Source organism: Podarcis filfolensis, assembly GCF_964270895.1.
Source record: "Podarcis filfolensis genome assembly, chromosome: 4".
NCBI lineage: Eukaryota > Metazoa > Chordata > Lepidosauria > Squamata > Lacertidae > Podarcis > Podarcis filfolensis.
In genome coordinates, this window is record NC_139607.1 from 3,796,087 (window position 1) to 3,818,652 (window position 22,566).

Genomic DNA, 22,566 nt, shown 5'->3' on the forward strand with positions numbered 1-22,566 from the left:
CTTTAATTTTTTTGGGGGGCCCCAAGAGAGTGGGGCCCGAAGCTATAGCTTGTTTAGCTTATACGTAAATCCGGCACTGCTTATCAGTCACTGAGACACAATAAGTTGTTTGAAAACATTCCTCAAAGAAGTTGGTTTAGAATACAGTGGTACCTCAGGTTACAGACGCTTCAGGTTACAGACTCCGCTAACCCAGAAATAGTGCTTCAGGTTAAGAACTTTGCTTCAGGATGAGAACAGAAATCGTGCTCCAGCAGCAGCAGGAGGCCCCATTAGCTAAAGTGGTACCTCAGGTTAAGATACAGTTTCAGGTAAGTACAGACCTCCGGAATGAATTAAGTACTTAACCTGAGGTACCACTGTACCTTCCAAGACTTGAGACTAATTGAGACATAGCTGGAATGGTTAAAATGGATCTCACACATGTTATTCAGTAGTACTATTGCTCTCTGTCCTTTTTGCATTGTATTTGCCTTGCCTTTTCTATGTTTGTTTGTTAGAATACATTACAAGTATATTTTTTATATTTGTGAGTCTTCTTGTTGATTGCATCCAGTGGCGTAGCGTCGGTTGTCAGCACCCGGGGCAAGGCAAGTAATTTGCGCCCCCTAACCCGTGGATTTGCGCCCCCTAACCCGTGGATTTGCGCCCCCTAACCCATGGATTTGCCCTAACCCCAGATGTTGTGCCCGGTGCGGCCCGCCCCCCCTGCACCCCCCACGCTACGCCACTGATTGCATCTGCAGCCCCAAGTCTGGCCTCTCTTGGCTTGGAGCAGCAGGAGGCAGAGCCAATTGGCAGGTGGGCAAATAAATGGAAGGGAGAGATTGAGGAATTTTTTGGACAAATGCTGGGTAGGTAGAAGAATGCAGACAATGGTAGGAAGGGTGAAGCGTAAAGTTTGACATCCCTACCTTTTGCAGATAACTTGGCTTTACAAATGTTAACTTGTGTATTGGGTGGGTACCTGAAAGCAATTATTCTCCCCCTTTACAACTGAAAAGAGAAGTCCGCTTACTCTCCCACCATGATCCAATGCTGCCTCTAGTTTCTGGGGCAGCCCAGCTGGCATGGGGGCTTAACACTCACCTAGCCAGCTGGGAAGTGGATCCAAGCCTGCCTGCCGATTGGCTGAAAAGAGAAGTATAATTCTATGTATGGAAAAAGTTCAGTACTAAAGATGCAAAACTCTCATATTTGACTCTGCCAACAGTGTGTGTTGTATTGAAACTTTTTTTTTATTACATTGCATCTCTTTTGTGTGATTTTATTGTTAAACATCTGCGCAGAAACAATCTAGAATTCCACATGTGCCGGAGGTTTATTTTACTTGAAATGCAAATTCTTTCTGACAACACTGGAAAGAGAGTATAAAGGATTTTCACTGTAAAAACCTAAGCGCATACCTTGAAATGAGGACAATGCAGCCAGAAAAGAACAGCTCTTAAAAGCAATAAACCTAGCTGCATGCAAATGCTTTACTAAAAATAAATGAGAAAATGAAAACTTCTGCTGTGTAAGCAACTTTCTTTTAAAATATCTCCTTAACGCTTTGCATGGCATAGAATTATAGAGTTCAAAGGGACCTCAAGGGTCATCTAATCCACCCCCTGCAATGCTGGAATCTCAGCTAAAGCATCCGTGACAAATGGCGACCCAACCTCTTCTGTGGTCTAAACCACTGAGCCTCTTGGGTTTGCCAGTCAGAAGGTCAGTGGCTCAAATCCACACAGCAGGGTGAGCTCCCGTTGCTGGGTCCCAGCTTCTGCCATCCTAGCAGTTCAAAATCAAGTATGAGCAAGTATGTAGATAAATAGGTACCACTGCAGCAGGAAGGTAAACAGTGTTTTCATGCACTCTGGCTTCTGTCACAGTGTTCGTTGCACCAGAAGCAGTTTAGTCATGCTGGCCACATGACCTGGAAAGCTGTCTGTGGACAAACACCGGCTCTGTCGGCCTGAAGCGAGATGAACACTGCACCCCATAGTCAACTTTGACTGGACTCAACCGTCCAGGGGTCCTTTACCTTTACCTTTTTTTTAACCTGCCATGGTTGAAGAGCTCTTACTGTCAGAAAGTTCTTCCTGATGTTTAGTCAGAATCTCCTTGTAACTTGAAGACTTTGGTTCGATTCTTACGCTCCACAGCAGGAGAAAACAAGCTTGCTCCATCTTCCACCTTATGACCCTTGACATATTTGATAGGGTTGCCATATTTCAGGAATCTGTAGGACCCCAGCATCACCCACCTGCCCGCTGTCCCTCAGTGGCAGCTGTGCAGCCAGGCCTGGAGGTCGGGTGGGTACAGTGTGAGCCTGCATGGCCATACGTGTGCCGCATCCTTGGCTGGCAGAGGCAGAGAGGCAGGCCAGTGGTGGAAGATGGGGGGTGGCAGTGTTAGGATATTTCCGTTCCTCCTTAAAAGGGAGCAGGCTGTTGTGTGTCACAAGCCTGCGTACTTCCTGCTCACAGGAAGTTTCCGCTTTGTATATAGCTTTTGTTTGGCAGTATCCCAACAGGCAGGTGGGGTGTGACTGGGGCAGCCAAAGCTCCTCACTTTGATTGCCACCATCTCCCCTACCTTTGCTCCAGGAAGGGCTTGTGGGGTTGTGGGGGGAGGCGGTGGCAGTGGCAGGACTCCTGCTGCCCGCTGGTGCTGAGCTGGGCTAGCCAGGGCCATCTTAAGCATATGCAGCGCCAGGGTGCAAATATCCACCCAGCGTGTGTGTCCCCCCCCCCCCCGTTGCCCAAAGTTGTTAACCTTTTTTTAAGGCAGGCCGGCGAGGCAGGCACGGCAGGGCTGGCCTGGCCAGCCGCCTCAGCAACAACAGAGGAGCCCGAGGCAGAGGCGGCGGCAGCAGAGCAACTGGGCGGCTGGGCGCCTGGGGGGTGGGCAAGCAGAGCCCAGCGCAACAACAGTCGAGCCTGAGGAGGTGGCGGTGGCGACTGAGCAAAGCCGGGTGACTTGTGTGAGCAGCGTGCGCTGGGCGGGCCTCTTGACGTTCCACCAATCCCAAGCGTGCAGAAGGGTGGAGCTGACTGGCTGCCTCAGCGCTTCACTTCTCGCAGCAGAAGAGCTGTGGCACTCCGATGGGCTCTTCTCTGCTTGGCAGCAGCTATCGGCTCTTCCCAATCCCCGGACTCCAAATCTCGGCCCCAGACTCTTGGCCTGGTGCGCCTGAGAGCCTGGCGCCTGGGTGCCCCGCACCCCTAGAGCCTATGGGTAAGATGGCCCTGGGGCTAGCACACCTTCCCTCTGCTTCTCTGTTCCTGCGGTACTCAGGGAAGATGGTCAGAGTCGAGGCAGCAGGGCTGGGTGCAGCTGGGGCTAGGGCACAGCCTCTGGGGACCCCGGAGCTGGAGGAACAGAGGTAGAGATAGTGTTGGGGCTAGGGGATGAGTCATTGGACAGTGAAGGAGAGCATGAGGTGTGGTGCCCTCCCCCTCCCTCCCTCATGCCGTCCCAGAGGCGGGGGGTAGGTCAGCATCACTTTGCTGGCCATGAGGAAAAGGAGGCACCGGCGCCACTATTGCGCCAGCCCCGAAGGCGCGGCCCGGGCACAGCTTATCTCTCAGGAGGAGCCTGTTGTGTGGGCACCTGGCTGTGCTCTATCAGGAATGTGTGCCTGGGGCCACAGCCCCCCTGCCCCCCCATGCTACACCTCTGTGTGATGGTGGGGATGCACTTTTCAGGCAGTGACAACATTAATCAAGTTTACGGTAAGGATCCATTCAGATATCCCATTCTTTACATGGAAGTACATTTCTTGTACATGACAGTGCTCCCAATTTCTGTGTTTGCTCATTAGCTTTGCGCCCCAAGTGAAAAGCTTGCATAACAAACAGAAGACACTGTTGTAGAAAAATCCTGCTGCAAGACTGGACCCAAAATGCTCCTCTTCCCATCCTCACTCCTGTTCTCTATATGAAATAATTTAAACCAAGGGAATTCTGACGAAGAGTTCTGTTCTGTTTTTTAAAAATATGCATTATAGGCAAGCAGCCCAACTTCCCACTCCATCACTTTCTGAGTTTATGATAGAATTCAAAGTATTAATAGCCTGACTTACGTATTTATGTATTTAGAAATGGCAGAGAGTGGGATGAGTTTTCCCCCTTTGTGATGTATTATGTAGGAGCATTAGCTGCATGTTGAATATATATATATCTATAGTTATAGCTATAGATGATATAGATACAGACTATAATGAAAAATTAAACGCATACTATATTTGGAGTTAATGTATGAAAAGGATAATCTTCTGTAGTTCATGTGTCTGCAAGTCTTTATGCACACTTTCAGCTCATGATATGCTTTGCTCATGATGGCACAAGAGATACGTTGAGCAGCTGTTATACCTTTTTCTGGTTATAACTGGGGAACCCCATGTCCCTAGAGGGAGGGAGATGTGCAGGAGTTCTTAAGAAGCAGCCAGAAGCAGGAATGGTGTGCTGCATGCCTGCAAGTTTCTCTGTCTCTCTTGGCTTCAAATGCCGGACATCAAAGACCCCTCTCCAGAGCTTCATGGCCTTAAATCTAATGGAAGCTGTCTTTGTTAGTGCAGAGTAAAAAAGATGCAGTACTGTGATCACTGAAAGGTGATCTGATGAGAGAAAACATTTGCCTCTTGATGTTCTGGGAAGACTTTTTATGACTCCTCTTTTCTGCCCTACCAGGCAGAGGCAGAGCTAGCTTTGATATTGATACTTCCTTGATCTGCTTGCTGCCCTTGCCATAAATAATTTGAGGGAGAAGGACTCAACCCCTAGTTGGAGGAAGTGTCCAGCTATCAGAACTTGGATATGGATCTCCAAGGTACATTTGAGGCTCACTTCTTGGAAGTTGCCAGTTTGCTATTCCTTCTGCTCATCCGCTGCTATAAAAGCCAGGATGCCTGTGTTTTGTGCCATGCAGAGCTCCATGGAGACAAAAAGGGTCAAGGTGGGTGGGGGGATATGTCCCAGGACACATTAGGTCATATTCCAGGCTACAGTCCTCTGAGATGAACCAAGGTTCTGGGGCCACAAAGGGCCATCTTCTCATACCACCTTTTGTTCTGAACTTGCAACCACTAAAGCAGATTAGTTTAGAATGCCCTGGCTCTTAGCCGAGGGGTGTGTGAACTTGTCTTTTCTGCCCAACTTCAGCTTGGGGTTAGATTCCTTGGTCATATATGTTTTGACAAGCATAGTGCAGATTGGTGAAGTCTTTCTGCACATAAACTTAAGATGTTCATCTTCTATAAATTGAATGTACTTGGGTGACAGTCATAACAATGTCAGCGTCTTGCAGTTTCTTATTATTAAGTAGGATAGGCAGAATACTATGAGTGAACAGCTGTTCAGCACAGGCTTTCAAACTCAGGTGACTCACAGGTATCACTGTTGTGTGGTGTTATACCAGAAATTGACTTTCCATTGACTGGTTCTTCATTTAAAGCCAACCAATTCATTTGTCCTGTCACTGCAGAGCAGCTGCTGTCAGTTGTTCTGTTCCATTCATAGTCTCTCTGTGCTGCTTGTTATGTGGCTTCTGAGAACATGAGAGCAGATCAGAGGAGACTGGTTCAGGGCTTCCATTCATTCACAAGAGAGGATGCTCTTGTTTTCACATACATTTAACAAAAGGTCATGCTTTAATTCCCCCCACCCCCGAAGAGCACATTGACTGTCCAGAGGCATTAAAGTCCAGGGAGTGGGGAGGAGAATTTGCCAAACAGAGACAGAACGATTCCCTTAGCAGCCACCGTAGACAGCAGGGGGAGTCTGAGAGCTAGGAAGTTAGTTGCCAGGGGGAGGGGTGGGCACTCTGGGCAAAAGCTCAAGCTTTGAGGGAGTACATTCCATGGTCTCCATGTTTTTCTCTTTGCTAATAATAAAAGTACTGAAAAGAAGCTCTCTGCGTGTCTGGGTTCACTTGGCAAATAGCCAAGTGAGCTGTCTGAAGTCTTCCTCGTGACAACTAGGAGGGGATGGTTGCAACTAATCCAGAATGCGGCAGCTAGACTGGTGACTGGGAGTGGCCACCAAGACCATATAACACTGGTCCTGAAAGACCTACATTAGCTCCCAGTATGTTTATGAGCACAATTCAGAGTGTTGGTGCTGACCTTTAAAGCCCTGGACGGCCTCGGCCCAGTATACCCGAAGAAGTGTCTCCACCCCCATCGTTCTGCCTGGACACTGAGGTCCAATGCTGAGGCCAAGAAGTGAGGTTACAGGGAACCAGGCAGAGTGCCTTCTCGATAGTGGCACCCTCCTGTCAGATGTCAAGGAAATAAACAACTATCTGACTTTTATAAGACATCTGAAGGCAGCCCTGTTTAGGGAGTTTTTAATGTTTGAAGTTTTATTCTGTTTTTAATGTTCTGTTGAAAGCTGCCCGGAGTGGCTGGGGAAACCCAGCCAGATGGGCAGGGTAGAAATAAATTATTATTATTATTATTATTATTAGTAGTAGTAGTAGTAGTAGTAGTTAGTAGTAGTAAGACGGGATAAATGATTTTTATAACAGTGGTGTGCAACCAGTGGATCCAGAGTATGAGATGTTGGCACCCTACTGCATGGTATATCACATAGGCATCTCTCTCATAATGTACCTGCCTTCCATGCCTTGGGGTCCTTTTGCCAAACTGAGATGGGGAGGTGGTGGAGATGAGTGGCAGGTGGCTGAGATGTGCAGCCTGATCATGTGCCATAAGCCCTCCTGCTCCTGTAAATTTGTGTAACAGGTTGGCTGCCCATGAATTGCAGATGCCCTCCTTAACCATATATGCAGCCAAGTCAACTCAGAAACTCAAATGAAGAAGACTTGGAACTTGCATTGAGCTTTGATGGAGGGCTGTCTGTTTTCTCTAGCTAGGACTACTCATGCCAGGAGAAATGAAGCTTTTTGAAGTAATAGCAACCTAAGGATGCCAACAGACAAATGGACCCTGACTATTGCATTGCACGCTGAAACACATTAAAAAACTCATTGACATATAGGGGGGGCCACTAGGTGGCGCATCGGAAGATGGCTGACAATAACATCTCTCCGACCCACACGAGGTAATTTGGAGGCTATGATGGGGGTAATTAGCCTCCTTAACCCCCCCCCCCAGGATGGTGGGGGGGACGGCCCTTGCCTGCTGTGCCCTATACCACCCCCGAATTTGTGGGGGTGGGGGCACTAGGCACAAAGCCCTCCTGTGGGATTTCGGCACTCCTCGACACCGTCCCTGATTCGCGCTGCTAGTTGCAAGCATCTTCAAAAGAAACAATTTGGACGAGATAAATTGCACATGCTTCAAGGAAAAAGGGGAGTAAAGACTGCTGACTGAAGAGATCTCTGATAACAAGACAAGAATAAAATATGAGAAGAAACGTCAAGATACGGTATGACTTGAGGGGGGAGGGGAAAAAAAACACCTGCCTTTCATTATGTGATTTAACAAGAATCCCCTCCCCAAATGAGTCAGGAACTAAGGACTTAAGCTGTGGATTTAAGGCTGTGTGGAGATAAACTTTCGAACCAAAGCAATGTTTCAAGACGAAGCTGGAAAGCTAAGAGTTTTGGAATGACGCAGTTAAAAATGCCGTCGCCATTTTGGGAGGCATTGTTGGAGCTCTTGGGTCTGGGAGGAGAAAGAGAGAAATAGAGTTGTTTACATACGTCTCGGTGGGACTCAAGAGCGAAAAATGCCAAATTTATGATGGAAAGAGCGATGTTATCTATGAAGGAGATATATGGAAACCATCTGGACTTAGTGGAGGAACGGGAAATCCACACAGGATTATTATTTTACTTATCAGCTTAAGGAGACTAACAGAAGAGATCGTAAAGGAAAAATAGAAATTATATGAACAAGATATGATGTGGAAACACCAAGATAAGACTGAATAGAATTATGAATTTTGTTTGGACTGACTGGGACTGATTTGGACATTAACGCAGTAATAAGATGATCTGAATCCCCCTTTGGATCTTGAAGTATGGGTTCCCCCAACAAAATTTAAAAATTTGGCTTTGTAATTTGGAATCTATGTGATGTGATTTAATTTGATGTGATTGGCCAGTTAATAAAAATTATTTTAAAAAAAAACCTCATTGACATATAGAGTGACATATAGGGTTTTTAGAACAGCACTCTGAAACTATAGAATGCAAAAGATATGTACCACACATACACGCATCCAGAGGAATAATGCTATCTCTATTTCAGTTGTCCTTTTTATAGGCTTGCAAATAGTACTTATTGGAATATTAATTTAATCAAAGTACATTTATTTCTGCCAGAATTTTCAAGCATGCTGTCTCAATACACTTTGGATGTTGAAGTGAGATTGTTTTCTTTTTTCTTTTTGCATAAGCAACATAGGAAAAAGAGTTGCTGAAAAAATTACCAGCAATTTTATTGACACTGGGATGTAGCTTTTAGATTAAAATAACACAATGGGCCTTTTGTATTCTATATGTCATGAAGCATGAAGGAGCAAAAGAATGCAGATGTTGGATGCAGACTGCATTAGGGAATTGATGGCACTTCCTTTCCCAAGCAGGTTAAATTCAATAGAACTATACAAAATGTAGGGTTGCTGCTTTTCAAAGTATACCACAAACAGCTTCTGTTCAAGCAGGGCTGCAGTCACATGGCAGTTTTATTCTGTTTGCCCAACATTTCCTGAACTGTTCATTCACACAGCATAAAAGCCATTTCTAGGAATCTAGTGCAAGTTTAGTGCTCATTTCAATGTTAATTGCACCCGAAATTAATTTTTACTCAGAACATTGTTGGGGGTAAAGTGATGAAATTTGGGGTGGTATACAAGCATGCATCTGCAGAAAGGTTGGGGGAGTTGTGACATTGTCTAATAATGTTCTTTTGCTGTGTCACACCACACCAAATTTAGTGTGATGTGGTGCTATATTGGTCAAAAAGCTACAGCACCACAGTGCACCAGATACTGCAGTGTGAAAAGAACATTAGAAAACTGGACAAAAGCACTGCTTAATGCAACTGCGGAGTGTAAGTTTTTACAGAGGTGAATGATTTTATCTTTGGGTAGCACTTGGGGTTTTGAGCCCCACAGGATATATCAAACATCCAGAAAAATAATGCAACTAGGTATGCCAACTTTTTATTTTCTCCTGGTACCTCTGTGCTCACAGTTGCGCTTTAGGAAAGATCTGGGAAAGATCAACAGGCTTCTCGATGGCACAGGCACGAGCAAAGCTCTTAGAAGAGCAGGCTGATGGTCGCTCTTGTGGTTTTGTTTACATACCCTCCAACATTTCTCTGATGAAAATAGGGATGTCCAATACTACTACTACTACTACTACTACTACTACTACTACTACTACTACTAATTTTATTATTTATACCCCAACATATATAAAAACCATAATAGAACATTAAAAAAGTTTATATTCCCTATACAGGGCTGCCTTCAGATGTCTTCTTTAGAAGACATCTGAAGGCAGCCCAGTACAGGGCTGTATAATTACTTATCTCCTTGGCTGGGGGGGGGGGCACGGTCACATAACTCCATACCCTCCAACATTTCTCCAGTGAAAATAGGGAGGTCCTAAGGAAAAGCTGGACATTCTGGAATCAGATCAGAAACCAGGATGGCTTATGTAAATTCAGGACTGTCCCTGGGAAATAGGGACATTGGAGGGTCTGTGTTTATGATTTTAACTTACATTTTTAACAAATTGCATATTGTCTTAAGTTGTGATGTCTTATGAAGCCTGTGCTGGAACCATTCAGTGAAAGATGGGTGATAAGTATGAAAAAGGAAGGAAGGAAGGAAGGAAGGAAGGAAGGAAGGAAGGAAGGAAGACTTCCTTTTTCTTAGAGAAGTGTCCAAGGAAGCAGAGAGGAATTTCTAGCTCTAAACCCGTTACCCAGAAGGATTAGCACTGGGTCAAGAAGACATAGATGACTGTAGAATTCAGTTTTCATTAACAAAGGTTCATTGATGACTTCTTCAGGTGTGAATTAGTGGGGATTTAATATTGCCTATCCATGAGCAGCTGGGCTCATGCTTCATCTGAGAACAATTGCTAACATGTATTCAGGATAGGGTTCAGAAAGGAGTAGAACAGTACCTTGATTTGACTGGACTTATTGCTCTAAAAGGAGATAAAATTCTACTTTTTTGGGTGTGCAACCTTTTCCAATAAACAAGACTCTCGGAGGTGCTTAGCTTTAAGTGTCACTGACTGACACCATCAGAGATTTGGCTTTCACTGAGCAGTCCTTGTGTTCTTGCTGTGTGTTTTTTAAAATATGTTATGAGGATCTGCTTGAGTGTGTTTAGTTCCATGGCCAAATTGATGTATTTTATTTCTTTGTTCCAATTTCACAGCCCATATATTTTAGGTCATTATTCCTAACTTTCAGTATTATGGTACTTTGAAAATTAACAGACAGTATAACATCTAACAAATTATTACCCAGAGAATATTCTAAATTATTGGTTCTATGAAGGAGAGGGAACCAGCTTTCCCCCAGTTTAATACTTTCAGAATGTACTTAAGACAAGACTTCTGGGCCCTCTCTGCATTTTAATTCTTGGGATTTGGAACATGTACTGATTCTGATGGCAGGGCATTCTAACTGAATGGGACCCTACGACAGGTAATCTCTAGTGCCATTAAAACAGTGGTTCTTGAACTTTTTTCTCTGGGCCACACTTTAAGAATAAAAAATTGCTTAAAGGTAAAGGTACCCCTGCCCGTACAGGCCAGTTTTGCCAGACTCTAGGGTTGTGCGCTCATCTCACTCTATAGGCCGGGAGCCAGTGCTGTCCGCAGGCACTTCCAGGTCACATGGCCAGCGTGACAAGCTGCATCTGGCGAGCCATCTACTTGCACCCGGGGGTGCTTTCGAACCGCTAGGTTGGCAGGCGCTGGGACCGAACGACGGGAGCTCACCCCGCCGTGGGGATTCGAACCGCCGACCATGCGATCGGCAAGTCCTAGGCGCTGAGGTTTTACCCACAGTGCCACCCGCGTCAAAAATTTGCTTGCACCACACCTAATTTTTTATTGCTAAGAAATACATTGGAAAACAGAAAGAAACAACTCCTAGCAGTACTTGATTTATAACAGAACACAACTACTTTATAATATTATCATGGGACAGAAAATATAAAACAATGCAAAAATAATTTAGAATAGACCATGAATCATTCCCCAACTACAGTTATAAAAGAGCCTCTTACATATTTACCTTAAGTATGTATACAAACTCAATGAAAGTTTGTATACATACTTTCACATACATACAATGAAAGTGAGCTTGCTTTTGCCATGTAATCTCAATCATATTAGGTCTAATTTGAGACAAACAAACTCTAATCTCATCAATACAAAGAAGCCTTTCTCTTTTCTGATCTTCCATATTTGTCAGAGTTGAAAATCCCTGTTCACAACAATATGTCATGGAACACTGTAGAAGAATAGCCAATGCTCTTGAAGAGAGGTGTGGAAACGGTTGTATAGCCAAACAAACAAACAAACAATCGATGCTATACCATCCTACAATGAAATGTTTAAATATTTCTTTGATTGTCCTTGAATCTTCCCACCACACTTGCCACACTCCCCTGCCACACCGGTGTGGCGTGTCACACCCTTTGAGAACCACTGCATTAAGGCATTTATTAATATCTTGAAACTGATTCCTTAAATCATGGGAGGAATGCTACAATTCATAATCTCATTCCTTCTCACAATAATTTCTATTTGATTTATTATAGTTGGAGTTGTACTTTTATCTGTTGCTGTATAACACACCTTGATTGAGTTTTTCTCATAAAGGTGGCCTATAATTTTTGTAACTAACAAAGATAAATAACGCCAATATGTTAGCTCTACATATGAGCTGAATAATTACCATGAAATGGACACCCGGTGTTTTGACTCACTCAGCTGCAACACCTTGAATGATGAGCTTACTTACTTATGCTTTGATGAAAGTCCAGCAAGTTATAGGACATATGCGCTGACATACTGGATTTTACTGGGTCTGCATAATGGAAATGATGGGCATGTCAAATTACATCTAAGTGCAGTTCTCACACCTGTATCTCACTAAGCATATGTTGGGCAAAACCATGAATTAAACAGGAATGCTGCAAAAAACAATGAGTTATTTCACAAGTCTCTGTCATGTTGCTGATTTAAAAAAAAAATCAAAAGTTACATTTTAGACAAAAGCAAAATCTGCAACAGAAAACCCTAGACCAATTTGCACTCAGCTTGAATAAAATGATTTGGTTTTTAAAAACATTTGAGAACTGTAAGAAAGTTACAAATTTTGGCACAATAGCAAAATAGTGCTAAAATGCCTTCTAACAGATATTGTGCTATATTTATTTATTTTTGTACTGGATAATCTGGACGCTGTCTGTTTTTTCTTTTTCTTTTATATGTTGTATCACATGGTTAAATTCTGTGCTGCATCATAGTTGTTGGGGATTTTGCTGTTGCATATGTGTTGTTGTTTAACCTTTAAGAAGATGAGCAACAAAAAGAAAAGAAAAGAATAAAGTAACACATTTTGAAATCTGAGCCAAATCCAGAACAGTCTCAGTAGGGATGCTCATTCATCACAGTCAACAAGGGGAAGAGGAGGATGAAATGGTGGGAGGGTGGGACTGCCTCTCCTCTTCCCTTCTGATGAGAGGAGAGCATCAATGAAATCCAGGGAAGGTGTCAGCTAACCATTGAGGGTGGGGCAGCCTGAGTGCGCACCTACACACTCAACCTTCTCACAAGGCACAAGACTCTTGTGAGCAAGTTCTCCTTGCCTTGACTTTAAAGGTTGGGTGAGCTTCTGTACTGTTCTGACTTCCTTGCACTGATCCTGGACTCCTTAAACTTGGACGGCTGTTTCTAGCCCAGGTAATATTCCCTTTCCCATCAAGTAGCCTGAGTGCTCCAGTTTCAGTGACTCACTACCTGCTGCTGAGCCTGACCATTACTCTGCCTCAATAAAGACCTCTTCCTTAACCCTCAAGTAAGAAGCTCCCTGGTTGTGCTCTGAATGGGAGCCACAGATAAGTACTGACCACTAGTGGCCAGTTGACTTAAGAAATAAATAATGCTAATCTCTGTAACATTGCTTCTCCTGTCTTGTCATGAGCTGGCTTTAACACGAAGACCCCGGCTTGTATTTAGTAAGCGTTCCCCATTACATCTGAAGTAGGTTACTCTGGCTTAGTATCAATTAACAAACTGTGAAAATAAACCAGGGTCACCAACTTCTCCAGCAGTACTGAGTTCTAGTTTCCTCTAATTCCCTTTTAAGTGAACTTGGGCCACTGCTCTCTTTCAACCTTTCCTGGTATCAACATCAAGCTGACCAGTCAGTAGTTACATAGGTCTTCTTTTTCTTGCTTTTTGAAGATGGGGACAACATTTGCCCACCTCCAGTCCACAGGCACCTCACCTATTCTCCAATAATTTTCAAAGATTATAGACAGAGGCACTGAGATTACATCCACAAGCTACTTTAGTACCCTTGAATGCAGCTCACCAGGCTGGGCACTGTTTTCTTGAGATGTTTCTTTAGATGTCTCCCACTTTTTTTTCTTGTCGGAAATTCTTGGAATTGTAGTCATTTTTGCCTTCCATGCTCCACCTTTATGAAATTCCCATCCATGTTGGACTCTGTTCTCACCAGTAGTTCCTTACATGGGAGAAGCCAGGTGGCGGGGAGGGGGCAGCTGCCCCCCTAAATCAAGTAAATAAATAAAAATACTTAACTGAAAGTAGAAATAATCAGAATGTTTGAAATTGAAATGCTTGCTGAGGTCACTTGGATGATGTTGTGGCACATTCTAATGACGCAACCGGCAATTTGACTGAATAGTAGATTCCATGAACTTACTCTTCTTGTCGCAGTCAGCCCAGTTCTAGTAAAAGAGGCAGAAATCTTTTACCCTGCCACAAAAAAGGCTCTGCTCACCTCTCTTGTTCAGCCAGGCACGTCTTGTACCCTAGAGCAGTCATTCAGTACCTTGCAGAGAGTAAAGACCTGGCTAAGGTTGACGATGACAGGGGAGCATCTCAATGGGCTTTGCTTACTGAGTGTGGACAGAAAAACTGCAATAGAAAAGAGGAATTTGAGAAGGATCTGCTGAAAAGTTTTTTAGCAAGTCCAAGTAAACTTGTTTTAGTTTAGGTTTTTAAAAAATAAGATGAAAAAAGGTCCATTCTTTGCAATTTTGCAAAATATACTCGTTAACTTCATGGAACTCCCTGATGTTAATTTTATATTTAACTTCCTAGTTTTCAAATGACTGAAGATTTTGACAGATTTTCTGAGTACTTGGGGTCAAAAGAAAGTAATTTAAAACAGCTGTTGTTGATACATTTCATCCTGAATCTGCTAGACAGAGCCAGACAGAAGATAATGACAGGTGTGTGTCTCCCCAACATATATCCTGGCTACAACTCATTGTTCCTTAAGCTTTTGGAAATCAACTGAAAGTCCAGAGTACCCAACTAACTACACTCAGCTTTCCCTTCCCTCTGTATAATGAAACCTAGGAGGACATCTAGCTAAATTGTTTTGATTTTTTAATATTTTTATTTTTTGTTGATAAACAGTCACTAGTTTTCATAACTATGCATTTTGAAATTATACATGTTAAATCTCCCCCCCCCCTTTGCTTTTGAAAGCACAAACACTGGACTATCATGGTTTGACTCAATATTTCCATGTGTTTACTCCGTGTGTGTGTTTGGTAGGGGCATCAGCATTTAGAAGTAAATTCTAAGCACTTGACTACACAGTGGCCATCATTTACTATATAATAATGTTTGACAAATGGCCCATTAACATCAGAAGGAAGGCTTTTCAATCAGGCACTTACTCTGCAAGCTCTTGAGTAAAAGGTACTTAATCAGTGAAATTACATTTCTACCTATGTGTTTATTCCTTTGTCTTTATTCTTCAGAGATGCATTTATGCCTATTTAGACACTACCTGTTGAGAAACACTGACAAAAAGATAATGCAACTAATTGGTAATCACTGCTTGCTCCTGAAAGACATGTTTTTCCTAAAATGCAGGTTCCCAGAGATGGAAGTAAAGCCTGGGCTGTGCTCTTTTGTTGAAAAATCCTACACTGGTTTAGTAATAATATGACTTAAAATCAAGTGCAATGAAAGGTGGTGGGTGAGAGCAGAATCACACTTAAACCTTTCCATTGTTCTTCTCTTTCGGCATTACAGCTCCTTCTTGTAAATTCTGTATTTTTTCTGTCATGGAATGAATGGAACACAAGGGGTATTATCTTTGACTGGAGTGAAGCAATGACTGACAAGCAATTTGTTTCTTATTGAAGCAGTTCAGTGATGGAATGTGGCCCTGTTTTCACTGAGCCTTTAAAACTGAGCCCCATGCAGCCCGCAGAAGCAATTCAGAGCAGCCTGCCTGAGTGTCCCAGTTGTCTCTGTGGCCAAATCCCCCCACTGCCAAATCTTGCTGCCAATGTCACTTAGCAGACTGGGGGAAGCAGGGCCGTCTTTAGCAGATGTGGCGCCAGGGTGCAAAGATCTGCCCAGCGCCCACAAATTACCATGTATAGTGTTGGGATGGCCATAGCTGCACACTGCCAGACATCCGGGGGGTGTGTGTGTGCAACTCTCCCCCATGCCACTGCAGGAGAGCGATCCCCGCAGAGGCTTGGGAGGCTTGGGAGGGAAGCTGCACGCCCGCCAGCCTTATGGTTGGCAGGGCGCAGCTGGCGGGCATGCGGGGAAAGGGGAGGCCACTGGCAAAGCTGCACAGCTCCCCCACTCACTGGGGCGCCCCTGAGAGGCCGGCACCCTGGCGCAATGCACCACTAAGCCCTATGGGAAAGACGGCTCTGTGGGGAAGTATGGCTGTGTTGGGGAGGGGGCATGTGGGGAAGGTCATCCTTGTGTGCTTTTCTTCCCATGCAGCTGATGCTCCCCACCCCCAGCGCACATTGTACAATTATGACGATGTGGACAGTATACAAGGAGGGTACTTTTAATGTGAGAGAGAGTAAGAGAGAGTTTGTGTGCATGTGTGAATCACCACAAGCACCCCAGGCCACTCCCACTGCTTGCTTGCCCACAGCTTTGCAACTGTCTTCCTACCACTGCACATGGCTCTTGGTGCTAGACAGACCTAAAAGAGGCTCACAATCCTCTGCTGTGCTGCTATGAGCCTTTTAGAGAATCAAGCAGCCTCATCAGGTGTGATGTGAGAAATGCATGAATGCGTCAGCTTACCGGTAAGTGCCTAAAGGGAGGCAGCAATTTTGACTCAGGCTGCATCTTGATGGAGACAGGTGTGTGCCCAACTATTTTGTGCAATGGTCTTGATCCCTTCCAATTCTACAATTCTGTGAGTCTATCATTCTAAGCTTGCTATTGACCATCAAGGGAAAAAATATACAGGAACCCAAACTAGGAGCACTAAAAACCTGTGTGGCTGCATTTGTTTTTTTTTGGAAAATGTACAGGCAACCCTAATGTGGGGTTGCCTTACAACCGGGAAATCCAAGACATGTCCTCTTTGGGGGGGCCAACACGCCCATCCTGCTCAGGATGGCAGTGGCTTGGGCTGTCCTCTTTTTTGCTCTTCAAGATATGATAACCATCTTCAAATATATCAAGGAAGAGGGAACAAACTTGTTTCCTCCTCTACTACGGCATGCTCTCTGAGATTGTCCAATAAGATTGGTATGGCAAGGTTGTAGTTCTATCTATAGGAGGCTCAATTTCCTGTGTATCTCAGACTTTGTTTAAATACAAAGTTGTTCAAAAGGAAGTTGTATTGGTTATTATGTTGTTGTTGCTTTAAAATTAAAGTTTATTTGACAAACAATATTTAATTCAACAACAAACCACATCACTCCATAGTATACTACAGAACACAACTATACACAACTATACATTGTATACATCACCATTAACTAATTTACAGAACGAAAAAAAGGAAAAAAGAAAGAAGAAAAGAAAAGATTAAGAAGAAATAAAATTGACTTCCCATTGTACTGTCGCTTATTCTGATTATTTTACACACAGCATCAGACTATTGTTTTGTTTTCCTAGTTATTATCCAGAATGCTTAAATGTTTATCACCTACTTCTTACAATTTCCCCAGCGGACTCCTTAAAGATGAACTTATGCTCAGCCAAAAGCCTTATTGAGCAAAGATTAGCGGACATTGAAAATCAACACAACCTCGCCAGGGGTGGGGTGTCTGCTCCCCCAGGTATCACGGAATAACCCCACCACTTGGCCTTCCATCATACATGTCATCTCTTTCATCAGTACCACACCGACGTGCATTTATTCGTGCAAGGTTCAATGTCTTTCCATCGAACCTGCTGAACCACAGATTTTCCAAGGGTTTGGTGTCTCCGCTATGCGTGTGTGACGGGGAAACTGTTGAATCTCTTTCACATATAATGTTCAACTGTCCCCTACATAGCATAGCCAGGGCTAAATTCCTGGGTCCTGCTTTACTGCGCTTGGTTGGCAGGCCTGTTGAGTCACACGCCGCACTGCTTTTGCAGGATACAGATCCTTCTGTAACTCTGCAGGTGGCGAGATTTCTGAATGCGGTTATCTCACACTCAAAAACCACCAAAAAACAACAACAACATCAAAACTAATCGGACTGTTATGATGAGAGTGCATGTCGGAGTTCGTCTTCACTTTTCCTTTTCTGTGATCCATCCCTTGGAGCTCTCCTGGCCCCTAGCTGTCACTTGGCTCTGCTCAATGACCCACCCTTGCATCGTGTTCACCTTCTGTTGTCAGATATATCTGTTTTTATGTCCCTGTGTTTTTATGTTTGTACATATTTTATGGGCTAATAGCCATAAAATAAATAAATTAAAATTAAATTCTTACAAATATCAGTCATGATCTGCCACGAGATTTTTGTTATTACAATATTTTTTCAAATATTCTTTAAATATTTTCCATTCTTTATGTACCTTCTGAGTCGGGTTTCCTCTACTTTTCCCTGTCATCCGAGACAACTGTGAACACTCTATCATTTGGACCTGCCATTTGGTTATTCTAGTAATTTTTTCACTTTTCCAATTCCTTGTTACCAGAATTCTGGCTGCAGTTGTTGCATATATGAAAAGTGGTCTGACATATTGATTTCGCTTTAAGAGCTTTGGCCAGAAACTGGAATTTATCTCTTTTTTTCAGTAGGCGGGGAGGAATTTCTTTTAAAATTATGATCTCTTTTCCTTCAATTTTAAATTTTCTTTGACCTCTTGTCTGCAAAATCTTCTTTCTTAATTTATTAGAAATAAAAGTAATTAGGCAATCTCCCGGCCATTTGTTGGCTTTAGCTTTTTTAGAGTTCAATCTGAATATGTTTTCCGTGTTTCATATTATTTCTTCTTCCTCCAAATCTAACCAAGTGGCCAGTTCCTTAATAATCTTTCTTTGTGTATTGTCCTCTGGGGCCCCAGGGACCCCAGGTAGTCTGAGTGTTTTTTCCTTGGTCTGCATCTGCAAAATTGCCAGAGCGTCCCAAGTGGCTTCTTGTGTTATTCTGAATTCTTCTATCTCCTTTTTAGTTTTTTCACATTCTTTTTTACTTTCTCTAAGTTATTTGAAGGTTTTTTTAGAAGCTTCTTCAATACTATGCTGGATTAGCTATGCTGACTGAGACAGAGCGGAAATAGGCAGAGTCTCTGAAAGGTTTTTGTCTCTTGCTGTCAGGTGCCACACAATCCACACTATGGGATTAATTTTGTTGTTGTTTAGTCGTTTAGTCGTGTCCAACTCTTCGTGACCCCATGGACCCCACAGACCAGAGCATGCCAGGCACTCCTGTCTTCCACTGCCTCCTGCAGCTTGGTCAAACATATTCGTAGCTTTGAGAACACTGTCCAACCATCTCATCCTCTGTTGTCCCCTTCTACTTGTGCCCTCAATCTTTCCCAACATCAGGGTCTTTTCCAGGGAGTTCTCTTCCTGGAGCCTCAGCTTCAGGATCTGTCCTTCCAGTGAACACTCAGGGCTGATTTCCTTAAGAATGGATACGTTTGATCTTCTTGCAGTCCATGGGACTCTCAAGAGTCTCCTCCAGCACCATAATTCAAAAGCATCAATTCTTTGGTGATCAGCCTTCTTTATGGTCCAGCTCTCACTTCCATACATCACTACTGGGAAAACCATAGCTTTAACTATACGGACCTTTGTTGGCAAGGTGATGTCTCTACTTTTTAAGATGCTGTCTAGGTTTGTCATTGCTTTTCTCCCAAGAAGTAGGCATCTTTTAATTTTGTGACTGCTGTCACCATCTGCAGTGATCATGGAGCCCAAGAAAGTAAAATCTCTCACTGCCTCCATTTCCTCCCCTTCTATTTGCCAGGAGGTGATGGGACCCGTGGCCATGATCTTCGTTTTTTTGATGTTGAGCTTAAATAGGATTAATAATACTAGCTTATTTTACAAGGGTGCCCTAAAGGTTACAGGAAAGATGGGATAATTCAAAGAAGCTAGATGGTAAGAGTTTCAGGATGGCCATGGATGTGAATTGCCTTTGCTTCAGTTTTAATGCTATGTTTTCAAAGTACCCCTCTACAAGATGTTAGCTGTGCTATTCCAATTAGAGATGGAAACTGTAAGTTTGATTCTGTTTGCTGCTTTAAAAAAGAAAGAAAGAAAAAGGAAGAGGACAAATGCATTCCATTGTATAGATTTCCTGCTTCAGAAGTACATGCGTTTATCACAGAAGGGTAAACTGGAAGCATGAAAACCAGAGGACTTTGAAGTTTGCATGCCCCCAGAGTTGCAAGTTCAAATGACAAGTGTTTTCCCTATAACTGTCAGTTCTGGCACCACTAGCCAAAGTCCTTGCCAAGGCAAAACACCTGAGAACTTGAGACATCAAAATAATTTTGCAAAGATCAATAAGAAGATGACTTGTCCCTAAGTGTGTGCGTGTGCGTGCTATTTAATGTACTATTTTCTCTTTTCAGGCAAGGGATTTTTATCTTATTTAATTCCACCCATAGCATGAATCTTTCCTGAAATTGCCATTGCCAAAGGTCTATTTATCTTCACCTCAAGAGGGGGATTCCTTTAAACATGCAGCTAGAAGTGACTTTAAGATGTCCTTCAGTTAATCCTTTTGCTTCAGGGATTGACTACACCTAAACCAATCCAAACAAATGCTTGACAAGCTATGCTTAATGATGTTTGCATTTTAATTCCTCTGCTCCATTGCTGTTTTTTGTGTTGCCTTCTCTTACATTAAATTGTAGGCATTGGGTGGTATCCGTTGAATTAAAACTGGTTTTCCAAGTTTTCCCTTGGTTCAGCACCCCTTTGCCCAATGAGAGAGGGCAGGGCGCAAAATATTTTTTTCCATCCCCCCCCCCCCCGCCAAAGTGTGCAGTGTTCTGACTAAAAGCTTGAACTTTACTAATTTCAAAAGCTAGCTTGATGGCAGATTAAGAAATTATTATTAAAAATTAAGAACTGGGAAACATCTCATGTCATATGATTAGGGAGCAAGATCCACTGGAATGAGTAAGTTAGGATCCAGTGGATCTCCTGCATATCTCACCCCCCTTCTGAGCTGAGCCTGGAGGATCTTAAGCCCTGAAAAAGGAGTGTTCTGGTGAACTGTAGAGGAGCAGATTTAGGTTGGTTCCTAAACCTGTTCTGCTCACTCACATTATCTAGGAATCTGGCATAAGTTAAGATGGCAAACAGGGTTCTGTAACTCAAACACTATTTTAAAGCCTTGTTTTCCCTCTGCCAGGCTGAGGCCAGCTCAGCCATCAGTAGTCCTGCTGCTGAACCAAGTTTGGCCCTGGTGTAACTTTACAGTGGCTTAACTTACAGTGGCTTGCTTCATGTCAGTTTTATGTGCATAGGATCACTCCCTTCATTGTTATAAGGAGCCGAAACAGGATCTTCCATAATATGTTAAATCACTGAACTGCTAGTTATGAGAAGTGGCAAAAGGGCATAGAAGAACTGATGTGCCTTTCTTTTACTACAATCTCATCACAACTTTTTTTTTTAGGTGTCTAGCACAGCACATGGACCCACGGCTAGAAGTATAAACCTGGAAAGGCCTTGGAGAGTACTTCAGTGAACTGTTATCTGTCCTGTGACTGAAAGTCTTTCCATTCAACTGATTAATATGTTTACTTCACCTACTATTATTTCCCAGGTACGTGCTGGACTATTGAGTCTACTCAATGGCCTATACCAGTGGTTCCCAATTAGCTAAATATAGCAGACTCGAAAGCCAAGCCATGGACCCCTTAATTTTGAATATGTTGATATCTCTGTGGTAGTTTTTGTTATGTGAATGGTGCTAGTATACCTTCCAAAATGAGCAGCACAAAACCAGTCTGCGCTCCTGTGCAAGTTACATGACTCACGTGACAGCATGGTGCCCCAAACACACATTTTTGGGTGCTGCGATCTTGCATGAGACATGCATGTGGTTGCGATCTAGTGCGTTTCCGTGTGTTCCCCCCAAACAGGATGTCTCACACAGTTGGTGGGTATGTGCCCTCTGGGTGGGTTTTCCAGACCCCCTGGGGTCTGCGGACCACCAGTTTGGAACCACTGGCCTATATAATTCAGGGTTTCTTTTTTGATCTCCCCTAACATGTTATTTCTCTTCATTGGTGTTCCATAGAAATAAGCTTGAGTCAGCTCCATGAGCAGGAGTATCTGCGGAGTAGAGTTCTGATCACATGGTGCTCGTATCAGTGGAAAGGAGAGAGATAGCTTTTACTGATTGTCCCCTTCCCCCTTGTCACCATTTATTTCTTTGTTTCCTTACCTACCACCTTTCATCAATAGATCTCAGGGCAGTTCACAGAATAAAATACAGGCTCAAAACAAGTAAATGATTAAAACAAAACAACAACAAAATAACCTCGCCCTTCTCACAGATACATTTAAAAGGCTGCAGAATATTAATCAACCCAAGGCCTAGTTGAAGAGGAATGTTACTCAAAAGATTTCTGGAATCTAGAGGAAACTTAAGGTAGAGCTTAGCTTATGAACTAAAACTAGAGGAAGTGTTCATGTTTGCCCACAGAGCAAGCAAAGTAATTCTTGAAGGTTGCCCCCAGTGATATTAGTACAAAGCAATTTAGTTTGGCTAACCCCAACACTGTAACATAATCCTCTTCATTAACTGAACCCCAACCCCATGACACTTATGGCCATTCCCAGTGATATCTAGGTGCCATAACGTGGGACCCAGGTGAATGTCATGACCTAAGGCAGATCTCAAGACCTTCAGGTCAGCAAAGCACAGCCTGCACCGATGCTCACATCCTCTGCTACTCTGCTTACACAACTGACCTCAGCCTGCTAAGTGGAGAGTCTACACAAACACATTATCACAGTCACAACCACAATGTATCTGTGTCATTGTCCCTTTTCGGGGGAGGGGGGAATGTACTGGAAATATATCCATATCTCTTTTGCTTTTAGCTGTCCATTCAAGAGCAGTGGTCAAGTGGCCTTGAGGTCTCAGCTTGCTAACTGGGCTCTACAAGGGTATTAGATGTGCTCTGGAG

The 22,566-nt window shown here is 43.4% G+C and overlaps 1 long non-coding RNA gene across 2 annotated transcripts in view; it reads right to left on the bottom strand.

The window, feature by feature from the left end:
- Window positions 1-1,023: 1,023 nt before the first annotated feature.
- Window positions 1,024-22,566, bottom strand: part of LOC310761320 — a 28,816-nt gene continuing 7,273 nt past the window's right edge. Inside the window, exons 2-3 of one of the 2 annotated variants that reach the window (XR_014547378.1) lie at window positions 13,961-14,097; window positions 1,024-1,131 (exon numbers count right to left, since the gene is read on the bottom strand). This is a non-coding gene — a long non-coding RNA (uncharacterized lncRNA). Of the gene's footprint in view, window positions 1,132-12,484; window positions 12,500-13,960; window positions 14,098-22,566 lie in introns of those variants that run through there. The other variant, XR_014547379.1, reaches the window with a different exon arrangement.